General features: G+C 34.3%; 1 protein-coding gene and 1 long non-coding RNA gene across 5 annotated transcripts in view; one reads left to right on the top strand and one right to left on the bottom strand.

The window, feature by feature from the left end:
- The window catches only part of HCRTR2 (hypocretin receptor 2), a 127,492-nt gene that overhangs the window by 34,316 nt on the left and 76,049 nt on the right, over positions 1-17,127 (top strand). The gene's annotated exons all lie outside the window — the stretch shown is intronic.
- LOC103349779 (uncharacterized) overlaps positions 1-17,127 on the bottom strand; it is a 69,090-nt gene that overhangs the window by 23,954 nt on the left and 28,009 nt on the right. For all 3 annotated transcript variants that reach the window (XR_007922946.2, XR_007922944.2, XR_007922945.2), the window contains exons 4-5: positions 13,727-13,944; positions 5,563-5,709 (exon numbers count right to left, since the gene is read on the bottom strand). This is a non-coding gene — a long non-coding RNA (uncharacterized lncRNA). The remainder of the gene's footprint in view (positions 1-5,562; positions 5,710-13,726; positions 13,945-17,127) is intronic.

The following is a 17,127-nucleotide window of genomic DNA, read 5'->3' as shown; positions in this document are numbered from 1 at the left end:
AATTATTAAAAGCTCTACATGAGCTGGTCTTACCTATTATGAGTTTTCTTTTCCAACTCTTCCTTCTAGCTTTGCTGGATTTTTGTCAGGTTCTTCCTGGCCTTTGAGACTTTGCAAATATAATATTCTTGATATCTGCCTGGTCAAATCTGTCTTCTTCTTCAGGTATCAATTTGAATCTCACTTCCTGTTAGAACTTTTGTTATCCCTTAGTTACTAGAATGTGTTCTTCCACAGCATGCTGGACTACATATGTATCTCACTTTATGGTTATTATTTGTTTAATGACATCTTGCCAGGTAGCCCATGAGTATTGTGTGAGCAGAAACCTTGGCAGTCTTGCTTTCTGTATAGCATATGTCCTATGTGTAAATGCTCTTACAACCACAAGTGTCACATTAATAGACACCCACACAAATATACCCAGACACATACAGAGAAATACATATCTTTATGCCAAGAACTAGAACATTCATCCATACATTTCTGTATCAGAACTGATAATGCAAGATGACTATGGCAGACCATATTCTCCCCATCATGGCTGCATTTTCTTTCTTGAGTGTAAGGCTTACTGCTAGAGTGAATGGAGAAATTTTGACTCTTCAAGGCGATGGTGTATAAGGAAATGACGCCAAGAAGATGTCACTAGATAACTACCCATCCATTCCCATTTTTCTCCTTACTACAGAAATCTAAATTTTTCTGAGTGAAATACTGTCCAGCTTCATCAAAAGGCCATGATATTTTTGATGCAATTATATTGATCCTCTTTTCCTTTCCCAATGATTGATATAGAAATATACATATATATTAACAAGTTCTATCCAACGATATTTAAGAGGCATTCATTTTTAGAGTCTCTGAGAGAGATGTTGCTCTGATGTACAGCAAAACGCTACCATGAGAACGTCCTTTTGGGCCTCTTTCATCTCTTCCTGACTTGGGTGTAATTATTAAAATGTCTGATAATTAGAGTTCAGATGGACATTTTCTGAGTATGTGTTGAGTAACATAAGGATAAAGGACCATGTGGAAGAAGGGAGAGAGACTGTGTCCCTTGTATTTCATGAAGTGTTGAACTAACCTTGAATTCGAATTTATCAGAATTCTCCTTCAATATCAAATTTCATCATGCTTTAAGGCATTCTTTGCAAACAACTACATTAAACATAATGCAATCTTTCTTCAATCCAGTAAAATGCACCTGACTGATGGCAATCTAGTTTAAGATCCCAGCTATTTAGAACAGCCTAAATAAAATCTGAATCTCAGAAAAGAACCACAGATGCACAGGTGTCTTCAATGGGGATAATTTCCAATACTTTTGTGTTGACATTGTAGCTGTGATTTTTACTTTATAACTTGGCATGGATCAGTGACTCTCAAGGGAGAGAAGGAAATTAAAGTACATAAAAGAGAGAAGTAGAAACTTACATGGCAATAAGAAAGAAGAAAGGCAGGATAAGGTCAAACTCTGAGGAGGTACATGAACATGTCAGCAAAGAAATTCAATGTCCAAAGAGCTATCGAACTTGGAAGGGTAACATGGAATGAAAAAGAAAGAACACTAAATGGCAACAGGTACAGTCTTGAAGATATAGATTCATAAAAGTCAGGTTCCAATAGATGGCAATTCACCTTGTCACATCTTAAAATTATCATAATAGAAATTAATTCTTATGTAACTGTTTTGCCATTGGTATTGCTATTTATGGGTAATTTTGGGAAATTTAAAATTAAACCAGTTTGTGAGAGGTGACCAAAAAAAAAAGAAAAAAAGGAAGCCTCTGAACCTCCATCTTCCTATGGAAACATAGACTCAAAAATAATACATGCACAAATTCCTTTTGTGAGAAAAAAAAAAAACAGTAATGAGTATCCCACATCCTAAGTGGATGCAAAACCAGCTGCATCAAACCCAGAAGGAAATTTTTGGCATTCACTCACACATTGGGAATGTCATTTTTCCTGGCACAGCACAGTGCAGTCTGGAAAAGAAACTCCAAGATCCTGGATTCTCCCTTGGGAAGAAAAGATAATATTTTATAATCTATCCAATATTCTGACTTTCTTGAGGTAACTTTCAGTGTCTCAGGTCTTGCCTGAATCAAAGTGCTGAAAGGAAAAGGTTTCAGGCTGGGCATCTCAGATAATGAAAACAGTGGCTCAGAATATAGTTACCTGTTTGCCATATTCCTCCAACCAGGTCAGCACCAAATCAAAAGTGGGGTGGAGTGGGGGAGAGATTAAATTCCCTGGGTTCTTCATGAGGAAAAAGAGTCAGAGCATGTATCCAACATTCTGAATTTTTGTTAGGCTACTTGACAAACTTTCTGTCTTGCCTGTCTGAGTGCTGATGGAACCTAGCACACTTTAGATGGCTAGAGACCATTAAGAACAAAAGAGCTAGACAACTTGCAGCAGCTTCAGAAAACCAGAAGTATCAGGGACAGATACCTGTGTGGAGGGGAGTGTGGTTGGGGGAAAAAGGATAAAGGGCAGGATACTATAAGCTCCTGAAAAAAAAGAAATCAGCAATTTCTTTTCTTTGAAAATTTATAGACATAGTTTCAGAGAGGATGAATACACAGAAAAAGGATTGGAAACGCACAAAATCTCTAGCTGGGTTAATCAGTGATAATCGGTCCCTACAAGAAGCTAGTCCCCAAATAGTGACAGAGGTGACTTTTTGTTTGTGATAATTCCAAGAAAAGTAGAAATTATATGAAGAAACAGTGAAACATCCAAATCAAAGGGACAAATTAAATCTTCAGAAATTAGACCCTAAAGAAATAAAGGTAGATGAATTATCTGGCAAAACATTTAAAATAACCACCATAAAGATATTAAAGAGGTCAGGAAAATGGTGCTTATACATATCAATTGTAATATCAATAAGGATGTTTTATAAGTATTAAAGTTAGATAAAAATTTGGAGCCAAAAAATAAAAAGAACTAAATTAAAAGTTTCACTAGAGGAATTTGACACTGGATTTGAACAAGCAGAAGAAAGAATCAGTAAGCTTGAATTCAGGTCATTTGACATTTTGCAGTCAGAAGAGCAAAAAGAGAAAATAACGAAAAAAGTGAGGAAAACCTAAGTAACTTAAAGGATGTTATCAAGTAGGTCCACGGAGTTTCAGAATGAAAAGATAGAAAGAAGTAGGAAGCTTAGCTGATGAAATATGGACCATAAACTCCAAAAATACAGGAAAGGGGATGAATATCCAGATTCAGTAGCAGCATCAGCGACACCTAAGGTGAAACCAGAAAAGTCTACACTGAGAAACACTGTATGCATGTCTTCCAAAGTCAAGGACAAAGAGAGAATTTGGAAAGCAACAGAAATTCAGTGACTCATCACATATAAGGGAGCTTCTATAAAACAATCAGAATTTGTCAGATGAAATCTTGCTGGCCAGAAGAGAATGGGATTCAATATTCAAAGTTCTAAAGAAAGAAAACTGCCAACCAAGAAGACCATATCCTACAGAATATACTTCAAAATGAAGGAGAATAAAGATTTTTTCCAGATAAACAAAAGCTGATTTCATCCCCACTAAACATGCTTTATAAGAAATGCCAGGGGACGACATTGTGGTGTAACAGGCTAAGCCTTGCATCCCATATGGGTGGTAGTTTCAGTCCTGGCTGCTCCACTTCTGATGCAGCTCCCTGCTAATGTGCCTGAGAAAGCAGAGGAGTTTCTGGCTTCTGGCTTTGGCCTGGTTCAGGCCTGGCTCATCTCTGACCATTGCGGCCATTTGGAGAATGAACCAGGGGTTGAAAGATGCCCCCCTTCTACCCCTATCCTTCTCTCTCTTTCTATAACTCCGCCTTTCAAATAAATAAAATAAATTTTAAAAAAAGGAAAGAAAAAATGCTAAAGGAAACCATTCAAGACAAAATAAAAGCACACTAGACAGTAATACAAAAACATATGAAATTATTAAGCTTTCTAGTAAGGATAAGTTTATAAATAAATACAGAGTACTGTAATACTGTAATGGTGGTAATTAAATCACTTTTTATTCTCATATACGAAGTTAAAACCAAAAGCATAAAAGAAATTTTAACTACAAAAATACACAAAATACCATTATTGTGTAATATATACATAATAAAAAAGATGCCTTGTGTGATATCAATAGCACATACTGTGTAGAGGGAAAAAGTAACAGTGTAGAGATTGTTTTACCAAATTGAAGTTTTTATCATCTTAAAAACTATTAAGATATTTTATGTAAGTCAAAACAGTCACAAATACATACCTATAGAAAATCAGAAATAAGCCAAAGCGTATCATTATCAAAAAAATCAACAAAACACAAAGGAGAACAGCAAGAAAACAATACAGGGACAAAATGCAAAAAAGGGACAAATAATAAATTACAAAATGGCAACAGTAGTCTTCTCTGGCAGAAATGAAATATAAATGTAAGTAAAAGACATAAAGTGACTAAACTGAAAAAAAAAAACAAGATCCAACTATATACTGCTTATAAGAGACTCATGTTAAGTTTATGGCATAGATATGCTGAAACTGAGATAATGGATGAAGTTATCTCATGATAAATATAACCAAATGAGAGCAGAATTGAATATATTATGGCAGACAAAACAGAAATTGCATAAAAAATTACACAAGAAACAAAGAAGGGCATTATGTAATGATAAACTTTAGTTCATCAGGAAAATATAACACTATACACACATGCAACACCAGACCACTCAAATATATGAAGTAAACATTAATAGTACTGAGTATACAGACCAATAGTAATATTATTTCTAATATCACTGCAGTAAGAGTAGAAGGTTTCAGAACCAAACTTTCAATGATGGATAGAATATCCATCATAAAATAAATTAGTGCTACAGTTTGGACACAGTTTGAGGATTAATGTGCTAAGAGTGTGGTCCCAAGTATGGAGATAATAAGAGGTGCTAAACCTTTAAGGGATAGTTGAAGGTAGTTAATTCATTAGGATGTATCACTCTTGGAAGGGATTAATATCATCCTTGTGGGTCCCTGATGAATTCCCATAAAGATGGGTTGTTGTGGAGCTTTTCAAATGAGGAGATAGGACACGGGAGCATCCATTCTAAGAGTGCACCACTGGATAGCTATGTACTCCCACTTTTATTTAGAGGGTACTAGCAAGTCTACAAGCCAGCAGGCACATAGGCAAGGTTATACATCAACTTAAGGATTTGGGGAAAGGATTTTGGTCTTGTGGCCTAAGATGGGGATCAGAACTGTGTTGTAAATCTTCAGAGACAGGCTCATTTAAATGCTCCTGCAAATTTACAAATTGCCAAAAACCAAATACCCCAGATACCAATTCCTATTCATTAGCCCCCTGCTACCCCCGCTGCCACAACCCTTTAGGGGCGGCTGTGCCCATCCCTGGTCTGTTTTGGTATGAGCAGAAACTGCAGCCATGCCTCTAATTTTAGGGTCTGTGCCCCCCTGAGAAGCACTTATGCAGAATTCTCTACAAGTTGTCATAAAAAGAGTAAGACAAGCCCTTCATTATTTCTGGCTTTCTGTATTACCTTGAGATATCTTCTACATGAGCTAGGATCCTTCTGGTGCCATTGACAGGATGCCTTCAACAGAAGATAAATAGGGACTGTCAGCTTCCAAAATTGTGAGCTAAATAATCTTTCATTTTAAAATATTCTTCAACTCCAGGCATTTTTCTACAGAAGAAGAAAATGGACTAATGAAATAAGAAAACACAGGACTTGAACAACACAATAGGCCAAATGGATCTATTGGAGATATTTTTAATATATATATATATATATATATATGCACAAGCACACACATACAGAGATCATTTTAAACAATAGTAACAGAATAGATATTATTCTCATTCACACATAATATTTTCTCCAAGATAGATCATATACAAGTCACAAATATTTCTTAAAAAGCTTAAGAAGATTGAAATCTAATATGTATTTTTTATAATGGAATGAAACTAGAAATTAGTAATAGAAGGAAAACTGAACAACTCAGAAATATGTGGGAAATAAACAAGATATTCTTGAATAGTCAATGGGTCAAAGAGAAAATCCAAAGGAAAATTAATATATATCTCAGGAAAGAAAGAAAATGAAATCATAACACATGGAGACTTATGGAATGAAGAAAATGTTCTAATAGGAGGGAAGTTTTTAGTGGTAAATGCCTATATTTAAAAAAGAAGACAGATTTCAGTTAAATACTTGGATTTATACCTTATGGGATTAGAAGAAGAAACTTAAGACAAGTAGTAGCAAAATAAAAAAATAAATATTGGAGAAGAAATAAGTTAAATAGAATAGAAAATGAATAGAAAAATAAGCATAGCTAAGATGGTGTATTTTGAATAGAGTAACAGTATTTGTAAAAAATTAGGTAGAATAAGAAAACAAGGAGAAAAGATTTAGACAATTGACTCAGAAATGAAGAAGGAGGCATTATCACCAATCGTTTAGAAATATAAGTGATTTGGGACATGCTTAAGCTGACTTACCTCAAACGGTAGAGTTAGAAACATACCAGGGGATTCCAATTCAATCCCATCAAGGTGGCATGTACCAATGCCATCTCACTAGTCCAAGTGATCAATTTCTGTTCACAATTGATCATAATGACGGGACTAAGAACCAAAGGGATCACATAAACAAGAATAGTGTCTGCAAATACTAGCTGATAGAATCAAAAAGGGAGAGAACGATCCAACATGGGAAGTGAGATACACAGCAGACCCATAGAATGGCAGATGTCCTAACAGCACTCTGGCCTCATAATCAGCCCTTAAGGCATGTGGATCCAGCTGAAAAGCCCATAAGACTACTTCAGGCATGGAAAGCCAAGATACTCTGAAAAAAAAAAAAAAAAAACTAAATGAAAGATCTCCTCAAGTGAGATCCCAGTGGAAAGAACGGGTCATCAAAGAAGGAGGTACCTTTCTCTGAAGGGAGGAGAGAACTTCCACTTTGACCATGGCCTTGTCTAAAAATTATCAGAGTCAGTGAACTCAGGGGGCTTCCATAGCCTTGGCAGCTCATGACAAGAGCCTAGGGTGATTACTGATGCCATAAACAAGAGTGTCAATTTGTTAAGTCAACAACAGGAGTCACTGTGCACTTACTCCTCATGTAGGATCTCTGTCCTTACTGTGCTGTACATTGAGATTTAATGCTATAACTAGTACTCAAACAGTATTTTTCATTTTATGTTTCTGTGTGGGAGCAAACTGTTGAAATCTTTACTTAATGTATACTAAACTGATCTTCTGTATATAAAGAGAATTGAAAATGAATCTTGATGTGAATGGGAGGGACGTTATGGGGGGAAGCCATTGTAATCCATAAGCTGTACTTTGGAAATTTATATTCATTAAATAAAAGTTAAAAAAAGTGATTTGTATGAGATGCCTCTAACCAATCACAAGCAGGAAATTTGATAAATTAGAAGAAATGTTCCTAAAAACATACAACTTATCAAGACTGAATTATAAATAGTAAATCTGATAAGATCCCTAACCAGTAAGAAGATTGGATCAATAATCAAAACTTCCCAACACATGAAAGCTCAGGATTAAATGACTTCACTGGAAAATCACACCAACATTTAAGAAAAATCTGAAGTAACCTATCCTGAAAGTCTTACAAAAAACTGGATAAGAAAGGACATTTCCAAACTCATTTAAGAGGTCAACATTATCCTGATGCCAAAACCAAGGTATTTCTGGTGATTATAGATCCAGAAATCCTCAACAAAACACAAGCAAACAGAATACAACACTATGTTAAAAGGATCATAACCTGACAAGTGGGATGCAAGGGTGATTCAGCATGGGAAAGTCAGTGTGATTCATGACATTTACAGAGTGAAGGATAAAAACCACATGATCATCTATATAGTCAGAAACAGCATTTGACAAAATTCAATACTCAGGATAATAGCATTTAGCAAACAAGTAATAGAAAGCATGTACCTCAACACAGTAAAGGCTACATAGGAAAAACCCACAAGTAATGTTCTGTTCAATGGTTAAAAAAAATTGAAAAAGGAAAACTTTTCCTCTAAGATCAAGGACAAGGCAAGAACGCACATTACTGCCACTTCTATTCAACAAGGCAGCAGAACTGCTTAATAAAGCAATTATACACATGAAATGAATAAAAGACATTGAAATCAAAAAATATGAATTAAAATCTCTATTTTCAGAGGAGATGTTCTTGTATTTAGGAAACCCTAAAAATTACAAAAGGAAACTATTGGAACCAATAAATTCCACAAAATTACATGAAAGTCAACAAACTAAAGTCATGCAATATAACAATAGTTTGAAAAGAAATTAAAAAGGCATTCCTATTTATACCACTATCAAATAGAATAAAATGATGAGGCAAAACATTAACTATGGGAGTGAAAGTTTTTTATATAAAATCTATTAAACATTGCCAAAATAAATTAAAAGTGTCAAGTAAATGGAAAAATATCCTATGTTCATGGATTAGAAGACTTAATGTTTTTTAAATATCTAGAATGGTCTACAATAATATATATAATCACTATCAAAATTCCAATGGCATATAAAAGTCATAACATTCATAATGAACCACAAAGTTTTTGAGTTACCAACATAGTCTTGGAAAAGGACAAAGCAGGTCTCATAGTTCATGACTCAAAACATATTCCAAATATAAGGTAATCAAAATAATACGGCATTGGCATAGAGATAGATATATATTGATCATTATGACAGAATGGAGAACCCAAGAATAAACATATAATATATGATCTAAGATGTTTCACAAGGTATGAAGACTATACAACAGGGAGAAAATAGTGTCTACCAACAACGATGTTTGAAAAACTATGATTTATATACATGCGTACTATGTAACTATGTGTAAAAGAAGGGAATTCATCTCTTATATGACACACAAAACTAAACTAAAATTTTGTCTGAATAGATAATAGTAGACACTGTAAAACTTCAAGAATAAAACAGGAGAAAATTTTCCTAACATCATGTTTTGGCAATGATTTCTTGGATGTGACTCCAAAAACATAAATAATCAAAGTAAAAGTAGAAGAGTGGGACTACATCAAATTAAAAACCTTCTGCATAAGAAAGCAAACAATCAGCACAGTGAAAAGCAACCTATGGAACGAGTGAAAACATGGGCAAACACAATATCTGATAAGGAATTGATATCCAAAATGAAATAGAATACCTACAGTAAGAACAAAAAACAAATAACATGATTGATAGATATTTCTCCAAAGAATGCATACATATAGCCATTAGGTTTATGAAATTGTGCACCTCAATATCACTAATCCTAAGGGAAGGGAAATGAAAAAAAAAAACTAGAAAAATAAGCTCACTGTATGACCTATCAATACCACTATTGTGTATATAACCAAAGGATGTGGACATGATGTATCAAAGATATACACAAGCATGTTTATAGCAGCATTGCTCACAACAGCCAAAATATGAAGTCAATCCATTATCAGATGAATGGATTTAGAAAATACGTCTGTCTGTATGTAAATGTATACACAATGGGTATTACATTGCTCAGCTATTAAAGCAATGAGATTCTACCATTTGCAGGAATATGGGTGCAACCAAAGGACATCATATTGAATGAACTAAGCTGGACACAGAAAGACATTATGTCACGTGTTCTACCTTACATGTGAGAGCTTAAATGAATAAAGAAAACATATCAAAAAGAAAAGCAAAAAGTAAGGAAATGCTTGTGTGTATCAGTACTACTACAAATACAGTTTTGTCAAATCTTGTTGTATATCTTTGTTAAACCAATGGCTGACTAAGATTATATTACTATAATTTTAATGATCTGTTATTGTTTTAAAAGTTATTATGTATAAGTGAAATTGTTATCTTTTCATTTGATTTTTAAATAGTCTTTTCCCATATTCCCACAAACTAGGGTCTTCGTACTTCTTACTTGTTGAAATCTTTGTTTAGTAAAGAATTAAGTCTTTGGCCAGGGTGCCAGATTCTGTCCGGTTGCTCCTCTTCCAGTCCAGCTCTCTGCTATGGCCCGGGAGTGCAGTGGATGATAGCCCAAGTCCTTGGGCCCTGCACCTGCATGGGAGACCAGGAGAAGCACCTGGCTCCTGGCTTCGGATCACCGCAGTGCGCTGGCCGCAGGGGCCATTGGGGGCTGAACTAACGGAAAAAGGAAGACCTTTCTCTATGTCTCTCTCTCTCTCTCACTGTCTGCTCTGCCTGCCAAAAAAAAAAAAAAAAAAAAAGAATTAAGTCTTTGACTATCATGTAAATTATACATATGTTGTGTTAAAAACTAAGAAGGAGGCCAGCGCCATGGCTCACTGGGCTAATCCTCTGCCTGCGGCACCGGCACCCCAGGTTCTAGTCCCGGTTGGGGCACCAGATTCTGTCCCTGTTGCTCCTCTTCAGTCCAGCTTTCTGCTGTGGCTCAGAAAGGCAGTGGAGGTTGGCCCAAGTGCTTGGGCCTTGCACCTGCATGGGAGACCAGGAGGAAGCACGTGGCTCCTGGCTTTGGATCTGCACAGCGCGCCAGCCATAGCAGCCATTTTGGGGGGTGAACCAATGGAAGGAAGACCTTTCACTCTGTCTCTCTTACTAACTCTGCCTGTCAAAAAAAAGAAAGAAAGGAAGAAAAGAAGAAAGGAAGAAAGAAAGAAAGAACTAAGGAGAGAAGAGGTAGAGGAAGGAAGGAAGGGAAGGAGGAAGGGAATATCCTTATATTGTTAGAATCGTGTCTTTGAATCACACTAACTCTGTTCTGTTTATATTAATATCACTTTAACTTAAAAAAGTTCTAAAAAAGGGAAATCACAGGAAAACAACTACATATTACCTTATACTTTTTAGGATGATCAATATGTATATGTATATATATGATAAGCATTGGCTAGAATGTGACGAATTGAAATGATTGTGCAGACACCAAGAGAAAAAGTAAAGCTTGGGGTTTCCTCAAAAAAATTAGAATACATGGGGTTGGACTTGTGGCAGAATGAGTTAAGCTGCTACTTGGGATGCTCACATCCCATTTCTTAGTGCCTGGTTCCAGTCACAGCTCTTTCACGTTTATGATGCAGCTTCCTGCTAGTGCCTGGGAGGTAAAAGATAATGGCCCAAGTACTTGGCTCTTGCCAACCACGTGGGAAAACCAGATGCAGGTCCTGGATTCTGCCTTGAATTTGGCTTGGCCCTGGCCATTGCAGGCATTTGAGTAACGAATCAGCCTACCAACGCTTGTCTCTCTCTCTCTGTCATTTTGCCTTTCCAATAAATAAATAAACTTAGAAAAATAGAGCTATGATTTAATACAGAAATCCTACTTCAGAATATTTATCCCAAAGAGTTGAAACCATGATATTGAAGAGATATTTGCACTATTGTGTCCACTGAAGCATTAGCCAAGAAGTAGAAACATGCAAATTTCCCATCAACAGATGAATGGATGAAGAAAAAGTGGTATATATCCACAATGAAATGGTAGTTAGCCTTATAAAAGAAGGAAATCCTTTCCTTTATGTCAAGACAGATAAAACCTGAGGAATTTATGCTAAATGAAATGTCAGCCCTAGAAAAATGAATATGCATGAGCAAAGTTGTATCAAGGTTTCTAAGGTAGTCAAACTTATTTAAGTATAAAGTAGAGTGATGCTTACCAGGAGCTAAGGTCAGAGGCCAATGGGAACCTACTGTTCAATGGGTACAATATTTGATCAATGCTAAATGGGTACAATATTCAATATAATGCAAAAGTCCTAGAGATCTACTGTATAGCAATGTGTACATAGTTAACAGTACTTCATCATTTACTTAATATTTTTAAGAGAGCAGATATCATGTATTTTTGCCAAAAGTTTTTTTTAAACTAAATTGCTAAATTGCTGATGGTAGTTGCAATGTTGTAACAATATGAATTCAAATAAAATGCTGCTCAAACAAGAAATTATTATTTATGTACCCTTGTACCATTTTCGGAAATATTTACCGGAGCAATCTATATAAACTAATGTTTTGTTCCATTGACCCATTTCTTATAGTTCATTTCTCATTTTTATATATCATATTAATCTTCCAAAATTATTGACACTATATCACACTTTGCTAACTTCTTCTTTAGGAATTGAGATTTTCTTAGCTGCATCTATGTGTCACCAAACAATTAGACTGGCCAGTTCTATTACAACAATTCATCTAGTTTCTTGGATGAATACAGACTTTGCCCTGTAAGCATGAATTCACTGAACTTCCGGGATGGGTTTTTAACACCACTCAGTGGGATACACTTCTTTTTTGTGCTCTCTGACCCTAATCAACTTAGAAACATGCTTTACCTGTTGAAAAGTCATTTCAATTTGTGGCAGAAGGAGGCAGCCTTTTTATGTTTGTTTCATTATTTCTGGTTACTTTTGCTAACTTTTATTTCTGAATTCCACTGAAGTTTCATTACCTGTTGAAATTTTTATCTCGAGATTTTTTTTTTCCTTTTAAATTTTCAACCTCTATATGGTAGGCATATCCCCAAATTAGGGAAAAAAATAAAATAAAACATTTGGCTACAATGCAAAGAACTGTAGCAAAACACTTTGGCACTCTATCTAGCATAAAAAGTAATTCCATTTCACTACTTCTTTTTACCAATTTACTATTTTGAAGTAATTTTATTCCTTAACATTATGGAGGAAATTGCATGTAGTTCTATTAATAGCAGCAAAGTATAAGCCAAATCTCTACCTGTAAAGCATAAGAAATATTTGAACAAATGCTTATTTCCAAATTAGTGCATTTTCTACAATTTCACAGACAGTTGATAACATTTTTTCTATTTGGGATATTGCATTCTAAGTAGATGAACTATCTTTTAAGGTTTAGTTTCCTTTTGAATATTTTTTGTCTTAATGTAAAGGGAAGTCAATTAAAATTATTTTATTTTCTTAAGTAAATTTTGTCTTATAAATATTAAAATTTTAAAATAGGACTACCGTATGACCCAGTAGTCCCATGATTCAGTACATATACAAAGGAAATCAAAATTGTAAGTTGAGGAAATAATCTGTTCATTACAGCATATTGTCAATCGCCAAGCTATGATTCCAACCTAAGTGTCCATCTCAAACAAATAGATAATATGTTATATATAAATGGAATTTTATTCAACCTTTAAAAGAAGTAAATTCTGTCATTTAAAACATGAACAAACCTAGAGAACATAAGGGTAAGTGTTATTACTAGACCTAGAGAGACAAATATTGCATAATATGATTTATATGTGTAATCTATAAATAATGAATTCATGTAATAGAGAATAAGATGTTGAGTACCAGGCATAGAGGTGGGGGTGGAGTGTTCTAGGGAGATATTCATCAGCTACCTAAAAATTTCAGTAGATATGTAAATTTAAGAGATACATTGTATAATATGCTAAGTATAGTTAATAATAATAAATTATATCCTTCAACATTGCTGAGTATTTAAAGTATTTTCAACACAAAAATTTATTAATATGTTACGTAATATATGTGTTAATTAGCTCTATTTAGCCATTTCACCAATATTTACATATTCCAAAACATCATGTTCTATACAATAAACACAAAATTTTTACTTTCACTTAAAATATAAATAAAAAGCAGGCATTTTACCTAGTAATCAAAATGCCTGCTACTCACATCAGAATGCTTGGATTTGCTTCCTGGCTTGGGTTCTGGACTCCAGCTTCTTGGCAATGCAGATTCTGGGGTGCTGCAGTGAAGGATCAAGTAATTGGATTCTTGGATTGTGTTCCCTGCCACTGGATCCAGCCAAGTCCCAACCCTCGCCACTTCAGGCATTTGGAGTGTGAACCAGCAGATGTGAGTTTTCAGTCTGTCTTTTTCTGTCTCTTTCTCTCAAATAAGTAAACAAATATTTATAAAAATTTAATTTATTTAAAGGAATGATAATTAAAATTAGCATGTTGCATTTATGCATAATATATTATCACTTTAGGTTCACATAAACGTTTCTCTCCACAACTGTTAGTACACAAATAACTAAAAAGGAATGAGTGTGTCCTCACAAATGGCATATATGGACTTTCATCTACCTATTATTATATGAGTTATAGTCTTTGTAAAATCTACAACAAATTCTGCTTATTTTTGCCCCTACCCTCCTATGAGATGACTTATTGACTATATCCCAGTGTAGTAGTGAAAGTATGTGGTACCAAATGGAGAGTGAAGGCCATATGAATTTTCACAAGCATTGTCTGTTTAAAGCATGTAAGCATCTCCACAAATGCTTCTTGAAAGATTTTGATATGTATTTCAGAACCTGTAGATGATATAGATAAAAAAAAATCCTAACACAGGCACCCACCATTCATCCAGTCAGCAATGCTGAAGTATCAGATAATGTTAATGTGTTGTAATGTTATAATTCTATATACATAGAATGATATTTTTCAGCCATATGAAAAGCAGTGTTGTAATTAATAAACTGTAGATATGGTTTAAAAATTTCCCCCAACAAATTGAAATTTTAGTTTAATTTATTCCTAATCAACAGAAACTAAAAGTACAATTTCTGCTAAGTATAAATTTTTTAAGTAAAACTGCTGCTAAGTGACTTTGACATTCTTTGATTTATATAGAGGTTTTCACACATAAAATGTGTTGTAAGTCCTCTTTTATAGGCAGATCATTGAAAAACACATTCAGATCTGATCCCACCACAACACTGTAAGAAAGACATCCTATGCTTGTCTTGTTGTTCTTCCCTAGTTGTGCATTCCTGCTTAATGAGAAGGGTACAAGTCAGCCTTAAGTTCAAATCAAATGCCAATACTCATACCTTTACAGGATATGCTGATTATCAAACCTTCACCATTCTTCCTGTTCTGATTTCCTATTGTTCTCTCCCTTTTGTTTTGCTTCATGAGTTTTGTTAAGCCCACATAACAATTTAAGATGAATCACAGTGATCTAAAGTACTTCCTATTTGTTCCTATTTGTTCAGTATAGAGCCTGAAAGAAAAAAAAAATAACTTTATCTTCCAGTATAGATTAGCCTAAGGACACTCAGATCCACTGTGTTCAGTCACTGGGTCATTTGAGTTTCGGAGAGATACCAAATCCCAGGAGATTGTTGAGGCACTGGGTATGGTGTGGAAGATGGTTCAGTAAGTTAGTTTGTTTAGGCCTGGGGCATGGTGGAGCACACAGACAGTAAGGAAGAAGTCAATTAAAACTCCAACAAATGCCGAAGTCATGGATGAAGTGGTGAGAGGATCACCAGGGCAGTGATGATAGAATCTCCTCTGAAAGAGTATGTGCACTTGGAGCATAATATGAATAATGATAGGGGCATGGGAGTATAAGTCAAACAAAATTGGGGAAGAAAAAGAGATTTGAAACTTAAGGAGCTGAATGAATAACATTAACATGTAGAGAACAAATAGTTTTAGTTGAAATTTGGCAAGACAGTAAGAGGGTTTAATAAGGAAAATAAAAATATTGAAGATTTTTGAATAACATTGTAGGATTTTACCACCATGAGACTCAGAATACAGTTTACAATGCTGGTTCTTTGTGGCATTGACTTGAAATGCAGAGCAAAAGGTCACCATTTCTGCATCTTGTAGTGTGTGTCTGAAGAAGTCAGGCCAATAATACTCAATCCAAATTTATCGTTTTTTGAGATCACAATGATATCATAGATTCAATGGTGACAGATGTTATAAACAGGCCAAAAAATCCAATAACATACTCCAATGTTTGAAAACAATTTAACGAATAGAACTTGAGATATCATTATATTCATTTTCCTGTGGAGGTCTCATTTTCTTAGAAACAGTATACCTAAACTTTTCTAAATTAAAAAAAATTCATCTTTTGTTCTAAAATGACATGTTTTTATAAGCTTCATGAGTTCTGTTTCCTTTTTTTGAAAAATAACTCACATTTTGGTGGAAACATTGGAAATAGATAAATAATTTAATATAACTCTAATCACAGCTTTTCAGCACTTCTTTTGAGTGATTTCTGGAACAAACTTTATATTCATTTCATTTACCCACCATATTTCCTGCTTCCTTTATTTGGTTATTATGTATTTAAATAAGGCTGATATTTATGGTATGTTCATTGGAAGAGAAAGGATTTTTTAAATCAAAACCATAATGATAAATCACTTTATACCTGTTATGATGACTATACTCAAATAAACAAATTTAGCAAATATTAACAAGGATGTGGACAAATTGGTACCCCTGTAAATAGTTGATAGAAATGTAAAATGGTGTAGCCACTGTGAAAAATTTTTATATTACTTTACAAATCAAAAATAGAATTGTTATCTGATCCAGAAATTTCTCCTTTGCATATACATATATATAAAAAGTGAAATTTGGTCCCTGAAGAGATATTTGCATTCCCATCCATGATCTTAGTAGTGTTATTCACAAAAGAAACTCACGGTTCATATATGTATGGATAAAAATGTTTAGAATACACATACAATGGATTATTATTCAGCTTTTGAAGAGAGGGGGAATCCTGCTATATAAACTACATGGATAAACCTGAAGTACTTTATGCTAAGTGAAATAACACAGTCACAGAGAGACAGTAGCTGCGTGATTCCCATTATCTGCGTTCTCTGAAATAGTCAATTTCATTGAAATCAAGCATAGTATTGAGATTTTCAGAAGCTGGAGTTGAGGGTGCAATACTGCTATCCAACAAATATATAGTTTAAACTATGCACAAAAAAACTTTGTTTTATAGATTTGCTTTGTAAAAGTACCAGTAGTGGTATTAGATGAAAACATAAGGGAAAAATTTCAAGACATTGACATGAATTATGATTTATTTGATAAGACCCCATTAACAAAGGAAACAAAAGCAAAATGAGATAAATGGGTTTATCAAACTTGGAAACTTTTGTATAGCAAACAAAACAAATAATACAGTAAGAAGGCGTCCAACAAAATGGCAGAAAATATTTGCAAATGATTTATCTAATAAAGAATAAATACCTAGAAGATATCAGCTACACAAAAAAACTCAAGAACAACAACAACAAAAAA

Source organism: Oryctolagus cuniculus, chromosome 5 (assembly GCF_964237555.1).
Source record: "Oryctolagus cuniculus chromosome 5, mOryCun1.1, whole genome shotgun sequence".
Taxonomy (NCBI): domain Eukaryota; kingdom Metazoa; phylum Chordata; class Mammalia; order Lagomorpha; family Leporidae; genus Oryctolagus; species Oryctolagus cuniculus.
This window is presented reverse-complemented; position numbering and strand designations above follow the sequence as displayed.